The sequence below is a fragment of the Mus caroli genome, unplaced genomic scaffold, assembly GCF_978045245.1.
Source record: "Mus caroli unplaced genomic scaffold, Mus_caroli_1 scaffold_10, whole genome shotgun sequence".
NCBI classification, from domain to species: Eukaryota; Metazoa; Chordata; class Mammalia; order Rodentia; family Muridae; genus Mus; species Mus caroli.
Window position 1 is genome coordinate 61,553,923 of NW_028227265.1, and position 13,216 is coordinate 61,567,138.

At 40.5% G+C, this 13,216-nt stretch overlaps 1 protein-coding gene across 1 annotated transcript in view; it reads left to right on the forward strand.

Annotated features, from left to right (window-relative positions):
- The first annotated feature begins 572 nt into the window (after positions 1-572).
- Positions 573-13,216, forward strand: part of Psd3 (pleckstrin and Sec7 domain containing 3) — a 527,712-nt gene continuing 515,068 nt past the window's right edge. The window contains exons 1-2 of the mRNA XM_029480436.2: positions 573-712; positions 6,312-6,366. The gene's annotated coding sequence lies outside the window, so the exon portion shown is untranslated. The remainder of the gene's footprint in view (positions 713-6,311; positions 6,367-13,216) is intronic.

A 13,216-nucleotide genomic window follows, 5' to 3' on the forward strand; every position in this document is an offset into this window, starting at 1 on the left:
GAGAAAAAGATGAAAGAAAGTTAGGAAGGAATAGAGGAAGAATTCTGTATACCATCTACATAGCCATCATTTGTTCTCAGGAGTGATTTAGAAACTTAGTTTTCACCACATGCAAGTCTCTATATTACACACCAGGCAACATAGGTTGAGGTGGACATTCTGTAACCACAAATTTTGTGCTAGTTTAATTTCTGTACTCATGCAGGCTTCCAGATTCACTTTTGTTGTAGGTGTTTCCTTTTTGTGGTTATGTTGCACCATGATGTGGGAAGTAAGTGATGTCCTCATACCCCAGGCTTCTATGCATCCTTTGCAAATCTGCCAATGAGGAATAAGCACTCAGTACTCATCCACTGTCTCCCCCAGTCTGGTGAACAGTAAGTAAAGGAACATGGGTGATTCATTGAGTGCTATTCAGTTTGTTCTGTCAGCTGTTTATTAATCTGTTGCTTCCTGCTGAGATGCAGGGTGTGCTTTTTAAAGAAACCTTACACAGCACAAGTTTTATTTTGGGACCGGACACAGTAATATACAAAGAGGATCTCTGAGAGTTTCAGAGTCCTACAAGAGGTTTCCTTGAATCTAAAAGCTTTGTGATCAGTTGCTGTGTGCCAAGCACTGCTCAGTGAAGTGGTAGTGTATGGATGAATGAACTCGTTTCAACTTCAAGAAGTAACCATCTACTCAAGGGAAATGAAGGCCCTAATGTGCGGTAAGTATAATCTTGACATTTAAGGTCTATTGGGAGTCAAGAGAACAGGAAAATTATGGGGAAATGGAAGAGTGAGTATTGTAGAAGACTCTAGAAGGAAGATTGAGAAAGACTTTCAACTAGTGGGTATCATAACAAAATGATCTCGTTTTGGTAACAGTGGGAAGGACAGAGTAAACACAGGAGAACTGGAGGGTAGGACAAGGCCTTTATGGTTGTCCTAAGAGTCTTTGTAAGTGGTTTAGGCAAGAGGCACTGAAGGCCTACTTGGAAGCACAAGAGAAGAGGTGGGTGGGAGAGTTGAGGGACTTCTAATTTTTATTAAAAGACATAATTAGGACATGAAGAAACTGAGTCAGGGTTCTGGCTTAGAAGTCTTGGTAGATGGTGTTGTCTTCAAAGAGAATGGAAAAAGATAAAAAAGTACGTTAGGTTATGTCTGTGGAGACAATAGACTCATGTTGGGGATTATCGGTATTTAGGAGCCGCCTGAACTGTGAGTACATTATTTGGAGCTACTGGATCATATAGGAATATCATTCAGTCATTGGACATTGTTATTTACAGTTTGAGAAAGATGTATGATCTGGAAATATATAGTTGGGCGACATCTGCAAACTTGGGAATATTTTTTTTTTCTCCATGGAGCTTCATGAATTATTGCTTCAAAGAAATATACACTTTTCATTTTGAAAGTGTTATATAATGTTGGTACAATCCAGATCACAGCACTTTAATGGTGTCAGCTTCTATGTTGGGTGCTGGAGATGTTAGAGGAAAGAGCAGTACAAACTGAACATGATCCATCAACTGACCTTTAACTGTTAATGCCTACACTAAAGCATCACTTGTCTTTCACTGTGAGAGTTTTTAAAATACCCTAGCCATCTTTGGAAAAGTGATCATTTCAGCTAATCTGAGGAATACTATGCAATGAATCTTTTCCCCAAGTAGTGCTTATACTAATTCCAAGAAAATAAGCAAAACTATAAGACATGAATTTTACCCTACTAGATGAAAATTTACAGAATATCTTTTAGTGAGAGTATCGTTTGGAATAGGGAATGTAGACACAGCCTTAACCTAAACCTAGCCTTAATGCCAACACTAACTCTGACATTAATCCTACCTTTAAACCTAATATTAAAACTCAGCTTCATCTTAAATTAAACTGTGGCCCCAACACTGACAAACCTAACCATAGCCCTAGTTTTTAGCCTAAATGCAGCATGAACTCTAAATCTAATCTTAGCCTCTTTGTCGTTCACTAATTCTAACCTTAACCCTATACCTGACATTTTAGGAATTAACCTAATAGATGCAAAGGTTCATTGGGTCATAAGTAACTAGATAAAACCAAAAATTGACTCATAGATTAAATAAGTAATCTAAAAGAAGGTATGATCATACAGTCTTTAACAACACAGCCTTGAGTTTTCTGATGGAGACAACTAAGGAAATGGTTTCATTACTAAGTGTCTAACTTCCCCCTCTGGCTTCAGTAGATGTAACAGAGGGGGAATTGCTATAATAATTTAAGGAATATTCCCAAGAGGCAAGATTTAAATGAAGAATCTACTTTCATATATAGCTTTCATAGTTTACACAGAGTGCAAGCTAATCTTAATTTTAGGCTTCCAAAAACTCCCCAAAGTGCAAGATTTTTCTATTACTAGAACCTCCCAGAAGGCTAGGTTCACAGGATATTTTATTTAGATTTAAATCCCAATGTGACTCTATCTTGCCGGCTATAATTTATATAGCTTAAACTGGTGATCATTAGGGTAATGTGTGGCATTGAGCTCTGGGGTTTATAGGCATACTATAAGGAAATATACTATAGTGCACTTAGAATCTTGTAGCCAAGTTGAGCAAGAAAAATTAACACACATAATACAAGAGCAAATATGATGAGACAGACAAAAATCAAATTCATAATTTGAAGATCATGAAAACAGAAATGATCCTAACTGCTACAATATATGGTATAAAACTAGATATTGAAATGACTCAAAGGTGCAGATACTAATGGATACAGTAGACAATATTTTCTTTCATCTGTATATCATTAAATGTGCCAAAATGTTGTAGCACATATTCAGTTCTTCCTAGGCTCTTACAAGGGTACACAGGGCATTATTATTTGCATATGCAGAAATAGGCTCGATGGAATTTCTTACTTTTCCCCCTAATCATCCAGCAAGAATGGCCAAGAAAATTGAACTCAAGTTGCACAACTTTGAATGTTACAGAAACTTACTCTTTTTCACAGAGTAGATAAGGTATGAACTGTGCCCTAAAGGATTAAGTAAAGCTTAAAAGATAAAACAAGAAAAACCATGTTGGAATGAGATGGAAATAAAAGGAAGACAGGAATCTGGGGATGGGATTGCAGACAGATAGACAGCATAGATGCAAAGAAAAAAATAGTAGGAGATGTGGCACTTTGGATGGTGATATTTCATGAAGGTTTCATAGAAGAGTCATAGGGTTTTGAAACAGAGAGCAAACTAACAAAAGATGGATCTAAGAATGGAGAGCAGAAAAGACTACAAAGCAAGTCCTCGAGGTCAGCTGGGTGATTTTCATGTGTGACACCAAGGAAGAATCTGGAGTGTGGTAAAAGGAAATTGAAGTAGATGGCCTTACAGAACATCAGTTAAAGGGGCAGGAGAGTGTGTGAGTACAGGGGCTGAAAGAAGTGGAGAAATGAACCAAGTCCACGTGTTTTATAACTAGCAGGTAAATGATGTGTTCTTTCTGGGTCTCTCAGGAAGACAGATGTGATAGAGGCAAGAGAATCCTCATGCAGAGGGCATAGAAACCTGGTTCACACATAAGACTGCTACATGAACCCATCACAGCTAATGAAGAAAAGCAGTTTTAGAATGGCATGAAGATGATGCTTTCAACAACATTATTTACAATTTCAAAAAACACTGGAAAATATCTAAACGCTGTACAATGGGGGAAGGGTTAAATCAGGAGTATTGTGTTGCAATTAAGACTGTATTTGATGACTATGAGAATGTAAATGATAATAATATGATGGTGGGTGGCAAGAAGAAAACAGATATGAAACTATCTACATATCATGGAAAGGGTGGGCTTAAATCCCACCCACCACCAGCAGAGGCACTGGTAGCTAGAGGAAGGGGAGAATTAGTTCTTCTTAAGGTTGTGGCCTCTGGGAAGTCTACTATGCTCAGTGGTAAGCCGCACATCCAAGAGTTTGTGGGCAGTACAAACTGAGCTCCATGTATTGTCTTGTTTTTTTAAATGACATGAAGTTGGGAGGGCAGGAAGTACAATGGATGTTGAAGGGGCTTAAAAAAGGGTGAATATGATCAAAATGCAATGTATAAAGTTTTTAAAGAGCTAATAAATGTAAATACGCAAATAAACATGTGAATAAAGCAAAAGGCTGGTTAGAGAGATGCTTTGGGTGCTTCTGTGACGAGTTTATATTACATTATACATGTCTGAAATTATGAAATACAAACTTTCCACAATGAGCCTTTATTTAGCTTTTATAGTGATAAAATATTTAGGAAAAACAGTATTCAATGTCTTTAGATTTGTTAGGTTTCAAAGCAAACAGCATATAATGAGTAGAGAGCATAAATTCATTTCCCACTGGCCTTCAAAAGCTGAAGTTGAATGGATGGATTCTGAGAAATGGCAGAGAAAGAGAGGTGACCTCTATAGCAGATGGAGGATACAGCTAAGAAAGGCGAATGCAGCGTAACATAGCAGAGATGTAGCTTTGACTAGCCAGGGACCAGCATTCTCTTCAGAGGCAGGCTGACCTCTGGGAGCTGTTTACAGCTCAGATAAATAGAGAATCAACTCCGGAAGCAGATAAGAACATAGCTATGTCCCAGATGCAAACAATACCTCACAAAATACTTGAGGGGGCTCTGCTAACCTCCGGAAGAGCTCTGCTAGGATTCCTTTCCTTGCCGGCAGGACTGCAAACACTCTAATGCATGGGCATTACTGAATAAAACCAAAATCATCCATCCAGGGGCACCACAAAATCTCTGTGGAGTTAATGTAGTGAATTTATATTTAACAGAAAATATTTCTAAGAAATGCGCTCACACATGAGCCTTTGGAAAAATAATTGAAAGTCAAAATTATGCATATCTTTGATTATTGATACTCATTCATGAGGACCCCTGTTTCCTTCCTGTTTGGTGATCAACTAACAGCACAAAGCCACCACTCATCTGAGGGAATGCTGAGCTGTAAAACTACCACTGGACCTCAAGATTTCCGTTAAGTGTGCTACCTCAAATGACCTTGCACTATCCAGCTTGAAGTGAAAACCATGGCAACTATCTCTGACGGATGAGCGCCGGACAAGGACAAGGGGAGCCTTCCTCTTGATGTGGCTTTTATTTCACTTATTTTCAAGCTCCTCCAAGTTGAGAAATTTTCTCCAAATGTTTCTTTTCTTCACCCTGTCTGCATTAGCCGTGCTCCTTGTTTTGAGGACGCTCCTTCCCAATGTAGCACACCTCCAGGAAAAGTCCTGAAATAAAGTTTAGAAAGAGTTATGATGTGGCCCTTCACTTTTCTTTCGGGTCTGCTTGTTGAAGTTTTCGTATGCAGGTTTGTTCCCCATTTCCTTGGCCATGTTCACATTTGAAAGGAAATTACGAACATAGCTGTGAGTAGAAGAGTCCAAACTCTTTGCCAGCTAGTGTTCCTGATTCCCGCAGGATCTGTCAGGTTCCGAATAAGCAAAACTGCTCATGTAGAGGTGGAGGGGTTTCCCAGTTATGAGATTTTTATCCCCATTGGGGGCTGTGAACACAAACACAGTAAGATTGCCTGCTTATCTCTCCACACAGGAAGCAAGCAGCGTTTGGAAAACAAAGCCTCATGCTGATTGTAACCTTTTAATAGATGAACCCTATACTATGTTTGCATCTTCAAAATGTCAAAGAAGTGAAGGGCAACAAGTCCTGGGCAGGATATTTGATCTGCTTTATAGAAATGAAATAAATGTAAAATGGGTTTTTCTACTGCAGCTCTCTTCCAGTGCAGTTTAACTAAACTGACTGTAATCAGAATGACATCGGGAGCTCCGTAAGAGGCCACTGTTTGTCTAACTTTAGCTAACCCGTGCACTTCCTGGAGTGTGCTTTGGGTCGTAGCTGTGGGAGCCAAAAGGTCCAGTTACTCTCTGGCTAGATTTGAATTCCTCTTTCTCTATCGCTCTCTCTTCAGAGGTATCTCTTTCTGCATTTAGTACTTCTGGTTTTAAAAATCTTACTTTATTCATAAATTTATGTAAGCAGAGAGCTAACCAAATCGGTCCTATCTATGTGAAAGAAGGAAGAAAGAGGTCCTGAGTCCCTTTGCAGTTGGGGACTCCTAACTTGCTTGACTGCATGTACATTTCACACAATTTGCTTGACAAGGGAGCGAAGACCATGTGTTTCTCATTCACAACTTGGTGTGCAGAAGAGGAGCATGGAGAAGAAAATAATCTGAAGATCTTTGAGGAGAGAAGAGACCGAGGTTTCGCTCTGTTGTGAAGTCTGCTGAGATAAACAGCCATTCACGCATTCTGCATTTTAAATTCCAGGCACAGCCTGAATCCCAAAGAGGAACTTCTCCAAGGAGCTGGCAGACTGAGCCTGGTAAGTTACCACTGCAGAGTGTCACTCACCCTCGGTGGCAAGCCACGAGCAAGAATTTAATTTGGGTGGGGGGCTGTTTGAGTCCTGAGAAGTTCTATCTTTTCCATATCCAGGATTTTGTAAAGCCAAGAGTTCTCACACGGTGACAGAGGAGCTTAGGGACTTTTAAACTAGACTGTTTTGGCAAACGTTTTCCTTCAAAGGATCAGAAAAAAAGTATTCTTGACTTTACCAACCTCATTCTACCCTGCCATAGAAGTCAAATTTTCAGTGGCCTGACAAGATTAAGGAGGTTAATGATTGCAAACTATGCCATTCTTTCAATATATTCTCAGATGTTGACTCTCGGTACCTAGACTTTTTATGGACATATGTGAGGGATGGGCATTGTGTATGTATTCACATGTGTTTGTGGTGGGGGAAGTATATGTACAATCTCATGTAGAAGTCAGACTCATGTGTCATTTCTCAGGAGCTGTCCATCTTATTTTTTGAGACAGAAACTTGAATAATAGTTAGGGCCTGGTCCTCAAGCCACAGTATCTGCCTGCCTTTTTCTTATCTACTAGGGTAGAACTACTAGTGTATGCCACCACACTTGGCTTTTAAATATGGGATCTGGGGTCAAACTCAGGTCTGTAAGCTTTTTTTTATCATGGATTTATTTATGCATTTTACATCCTAATCACTGCCTCCTCCTGGCCTCTCCCTTATAAATCCCTCCTCCATCCTCCCTTCTCCTCTGAGAGAGTAGGACCTTCCTGGGTAACCTCACACACACACTCAGGCACAATTGTCTCTGAAGGACTAGGCACATCCTCTCTCACTGAGGCCAGACAAGGCAGCGCAGGTAGAGGAATGGATTTCACAGACAGGCAACAGCTTTGGGACAGCCCGTGCTCCAGTTGTTGGTAGGGGGATGACCATGAGGACTGCTACATATGTGCCAGGGCCTCTGTCCAGCTGATGTATGCTCTTTTGGTTGGTGGCTCAGTCTCTGAGAGCCCCCAGGCATTCAGGTTAGTTGACTGGTGTCTTCCCAAGGTTCACAAGCTTTTAAAGGAAGCACTTCACTGATTGAAACATCTCTTCTGCTTTGATGGATATTTCTTTTTTAGAAATCGTATGTCTATCTTTTGTCAAGAAATTTGAATACACTAATAAATTAGGTAGAAAAGAATTTTTTGCTTGTTTGCATTATGTGATAATGGAGTCAGTGTTAAAGAGATAAAATCATTTAAAAGCATTGAGTTGTTGATAAGTCAATTATAAAGAAAATTATAAGTGATAGAAATATTAGACCAAGATATCATGTATAGCTGGGAATTTAAAGTTCAAAAGCAGAATTGCAAACAAAAACAGAAACAAAGCAAAACAAAAAACAATAAAAACCCACAAAGAAACCTTTCTTTTCCCTATTTTTAATTCCTTGTAGCTTTAGAGTCGAACCCACTATGTTGGCTTTTATATGTCCTTTGTCCTCAGCCTGCCAATGGAGAAATATCTAAATGTGAAATTGCTGAAGTTTATAAAATACCAAAAAGAAACTTGTTAACTAGACATACCAAGTATCCAGTCTCCATGTAGATTAGTTGCCAACAGCAAGAAATGTCACTGATGAGCCACCTCATAAAATAATGTAAGTTTATAAATAATCAGGAAAAATAACTTGAAATAATGCAACCTTGCATCATACCATGTCTGGTTCTAAGGCGAATAAATATATGATTCATGCAATGGATAGCAATGCTAGGGAATTCCACTGTGTAGAATGGAGACACAATGCCGGCTTACTATCTCAACCACAGTGGGGTAAGAGGACAGGATAAAAGACAGGAGAACCAAGAGCACAACTAGGCTGGCAGGGCTAGGGACTGATTGGTAGACGTCTGTGGTTGGGATAGTTCAAGTTTCTTAAGAAGTGTTCTTGCACCATCAAGGAATATTATTTTTGCCTCTCTCCATCTGGAGGTTTTCATTTCCCTGAGATGGGGGAAGAGAAGGAACCCCCTCAGCTTCTTGAGGGCACCCTTCGTGCCCCAAAAGAAGGAACTGAAATTCTCAGGATGGGATCCTAAGAAAGCCAGAGCAACACTAGGAGTGTGGGAAGGCTTTTGGGTTCTAGAGGGTGCATTCTTGAATAGGCCCCCCAAAACATGAGGATTTCATGAAATTTTGTGAATTTTAGAAACTAGAAATTTAAAACTTCTGCAAAGGATCTTGCATAAGTAGAAGAGAGAAACTTTCACAGTAAAGCTGCCTTTGAAACCAGGGTTTCCTTCAGACATGTGCCCACATATCCCTGAATGTTCATGATGCTTTGTAGAAGGTATCTGTGTGGAGATGGAGAAAAGAACAAGACTGCAATTGGGTTAGTTTGGGTGAACGAGCATCTTGACTGTGAGAGGAATGGATGTTTGCTGGGGGTCACTCTAAGATGGCAAAATTAAGGCACAAGTGGAGAATCAGAATCTAGGAGCAATGCATTAGAGGAAAGAAAAATGGGTGGTATGTGATGGACGACTGAAGATAAAAGCAAGAGGGATATTGGATTCCAGAAGTAAAGAAGGCACCAAGAGAGCCAGAAACGGGTGGACAAGAAGGCCCTGGGATGAACTGAACTGATTCTGCTGTCAGGCTGTCTGTACTCTGGATAAACAAGCCATGGTTATGGTGACTGAAAGGTAATACAACAGCATAGGTAAACAATTAGAGACATGGTTAAGAAACACAGAATTTATCTCTGTGCTTTCTAACTTTTAATACATATGATATATATGATATATAATACATGATATGTAATTCATGATACATGATACATGGATGATACATGATATATGGTATATAATATTTAATATATATCCTAATTTCTGGATCCATTACCTTGATCCTGGGTGCCCACTTAGTGTTGCACTGGTAGTTTTAAGTGCCAACTTGATGCACCCTGGATTCACTTAGTAAGAGTCTTAATGAGGAATTATCTAGAATAGGTTGGCCTGTGTGCACGTCTGTAGGGAATTGTCATGTTAATTGATGTAAGAAGACCCAGCCCATTGTGGGCAGCACTAACCCCTAGGCGGGGAATCCCAAACTGTAAGAGAGGAGAAAACTAGTAACAAGAATGTATAAATCTTTTCTTTGATCTTGACAATGGATGTGCTATGACTAGCTGCTTGAATTCCTGCCACGATTTCCCTGAAATGATGCACTAAAACCTGTAATTGTTTCCCAAATGACCCCACACCACACCAGAAGGAGAAGAGAAAACACCAAAGCCTCAAGATGTCCAGTCCCAAGTTTGAAATGTTAACAGAGTGAGAATATGTGTCCTTAGCAGTTATAATAAGCCAGGGGTGGCCACACATTACTGGTAAGATAATTGAAAGAGCCAAATTAATAGTGAAATACAGAGAAAGAAGTTTAAAGAAGTATAGGTGCACTGGGAAAGGAGGCAGAAGGATTCAGAGACAGGTACAAGCCCACTTCCACCTCTCATAGCCTGTGCACCTGTCCATCCATCCATCCATCCATCCATCCATCCATCCATCCATCCATCTCTCAAGGCCTTACATTGTAGGGTTGGTGGTTCCGTGTCTGCTCTACCACAGATCTCAGTCGCTAGGGGAGGCTGCACATAGGAGTTCTGACTGCAATTACCTCACGAGGTTGCCAGGCAGGTGTCAGGCTATGGGGAAGTCTCTGGACACCGCTTCAAGGGTTGGGGAGCACCTCTGGTATACGGGTAGAGCTGAGAACAGAGTGGGGCCCGTGGGCTAGATTTAGCTCGGAGCCGAGGGGGAAAGGGAAAGCATCAGCTGTCCCATAGGGATGAGTCCTTGGCTTGTTGGCGGGCTGGCTTGGGTTTGGGCTTGGTGGTGGCCATGGTTGAGAGAAAAGAGAGGCCTTCTACAGGAGATTAGATGGCAGTTCTTTAGGCAAAAGTCTTCTCCATTGCTCCCCACTGAGGATCCCGAAGAAAAGAGACAGTCCATGGTTTTAAGACATTTATTGTCATGTTGGAAAGTGGATGAGTAAAACCATACCCCACTTCTCAGGGCCGGCCAGAGGTTAAATACCTTTTGCAGGGGGGAGTGTCTGAGAAGAAGAATTTATTGGCTAAGCCTCCAATACCTTTAGGTACCTCATTAAAATGGAGATCTGTCTGAGTCTCTGTGACCACAGGTCACATCCTCTACCTGTAGAAGGGCTTAGGACGTTGCCCTTACGTGACTGATGGCCAAAAATCTATGGAGGGCTGCAGCATGGTGCCAGGAGACTGGTTCCCTAGGAGCGAGACCAAATGCCTTCTGTCCCTTTAGGGTCACTGGGGTTTCTAGCCCTAGTTCAATCAGGAACCAGGCTTCCTTTCACAGTCCTACATTACAGCAGGGCAAAGTTTAAACAGAAGACAAGAGAAATGCATAATTAAGCAGCTGGTCGCTGACCTACAGTTATCTGGGCTCCAGAGTGTCCTGCAGGGTGGGTTGATAAGTCAGTTCATTGCTATCCTGAGAAATCCTTTTCCTGGAGACAAGTTATCCCTCTGGCTAGCCTCAGGTGTCAGTCAACCTTTTTACTCTCCCAGCATGAAATTCAGGGGAGAAATTCCAAGAAAGTCTTAGAGCCTTGTTTCAATAGTCCAGATAGCAAGAGATAGATGTTTAGAATGTCCTTATTCTTTCTAGGCATGCTAGTTACAGTCTGTTGTAGGTTTTCTCTCGGTATGGTGGATTCTGACAGCTGATTCTTCTGGAGAATGAGAGGACTTTAATATGATTTCAGAAATACTCCTTTGGGTACCCCCAGCTAGATTCTATTAAAGTGGATGCTGATTTTCTTTGCTGTCATCTTCAACATCTTCCCCCTCCACACTTTTGACTAAGGCCTATTACACATCCTTTTTGCCCAAATCAAATAGGGACCCTGGTATCAGGCTTAAGAAAACATTTGTAAAAGTTTTGCAAATGATCCTTCCCACTCTTATTTATGAGCCACTCACTGACCCAAGGAAAAAGTTTGCATCTGTACTCAGGCATTGACAGAAGGTGATGTAGTTCCGACATCATCCTTTTTTTCTTCAGCTGCTCTATGATGCAGAGGGTCTAGCCTCTGCTGAGTCCTTTGATGGGCTCCTCTCACACTTGCGTTATGATGGACAAAGCATCTCCCCTCCTTTCCGAAGGGCAGGATGAGAGAGGTGGGGAAGCTAAGCTTGGTAAAACATACCATGCCTTGGTGGGCTTTGGAATTTGGTAGTATGGGGAATCTATTCTTTTTCAGCATTTGAGGAAACACTGAAACAAATCCAGCAACATCCAAATAGTTAAAAGCAAGAAATTACTAAGAGTAAGAAGTAATGACCATCAGATATGATAAAGGTATACCACAATTTTTAATAAGTAAAAATCATCTAAACAATGAGTCCAATATTGAATGTGTGTGAGCATACATGCTCCTGCTGGCATATGGATCTATGTGAGTGTGTGTTGAGGGCTGAGATTGAAACACGTATTTTCCTTAATCACCCTCTACCTTGTTAATTGAGATCTTTCACTAAACCTGAAACTCACTGATTTGGCAAGATGGCCCTGGCCAGCAAGCCCCAGGATTTTCCTGTCTCTGTCTTCTCTAAGCTAAGATCATAGGCTACACTCGAGGACACCTTATTCAGTGACCTCTTCTGACATTCATGTATCAAATAATAGAAGCTAAGATTACATAAACTTATTTGAACCCCAGGTTTTAGATACATTTTATCGGCTTATTAAGGGTGCTTCATAGAAAAAGGCTAAATTGAAATACTGTTTAATATTAGAGATGAATTTTTAAATAGTTCGTGTAAATCTTTTGCAGATGTACTTAGTTGCAGTAAGAGAATATCATTATTTAAATTAAATGAAAATTTTAGAAAATGAGAAAACTTATTTTAAAAAATGGATTGAATTTAATTTTGATTCTTAGAACTTCTATCCAGTTACTTATCTGACATCCTCACTAAAAGCAAGGCTTAAAAATCCTGATGAAGGTCTGAGACATTCTTTCTTTTTCTTTCTTTTTTTATTCTTTTTTTTTTTTTTTTTTGTGACAGGGTTTCTCTGTGTAGCCCTGGCTGTCCTGTCACTCTGTAGACCAAGTTAGCCTCAAACTCAGAAATCCACCTGCCTCTTCCTCCCAAGCGCTGGGATTAAAGACTTGTGCAACCACCGCCCAGCTTGAGATACTATTTCTAATCTTCTACCTAAAATGTGTTTGCTTTTGAAAGCTATCTTAATCTTTCCCTGTCTGTCTTTCTCTTTTTTTTTTAATTTTCTTTTTCTTTTTCTTTTTAAAAATTTGTTTTTATCACTGTATCTGTCTTCAGTCATACCAGAAGAGGGCATCAGATCTCATTATGGATGGTTGTGAGCCACCATGTGGTTGCTGGGATTTGAACTCAGGCCCTGGTGTTCCCCTGTACTGGGGCATATAAAGTTAGTGTGTCCAGTGGGCATCTCTTTCCAGTGATGGCCGACTAGGCCATCTTTTGATACATATGCAGCTAGAGACAAGAGTTCCGGGGTACTGGTTAGTTCATATTCTTGTTCCACCTATAGGGTTGCAGTTCCCTTTAGTTCCTTGGGTGCTTTCTCTAGCTCCTCCATTGGGGGCCCTGTGATCCATTCAATAGCTGACTGTGAGCATCCACTTCTGTGTTTGCTAGGCCCTGGCATAGTCTCACAAGAGACAGCTATATCTGGGTCCTTTCAGCAAAATCTTGCTAGTGTATACAATGGTGTCAGCGTTTGGAAGCTGATTATGGGATGGATCCCTGAATATGGCAATCACTAGATGGTCCATCCTTTCATCACAG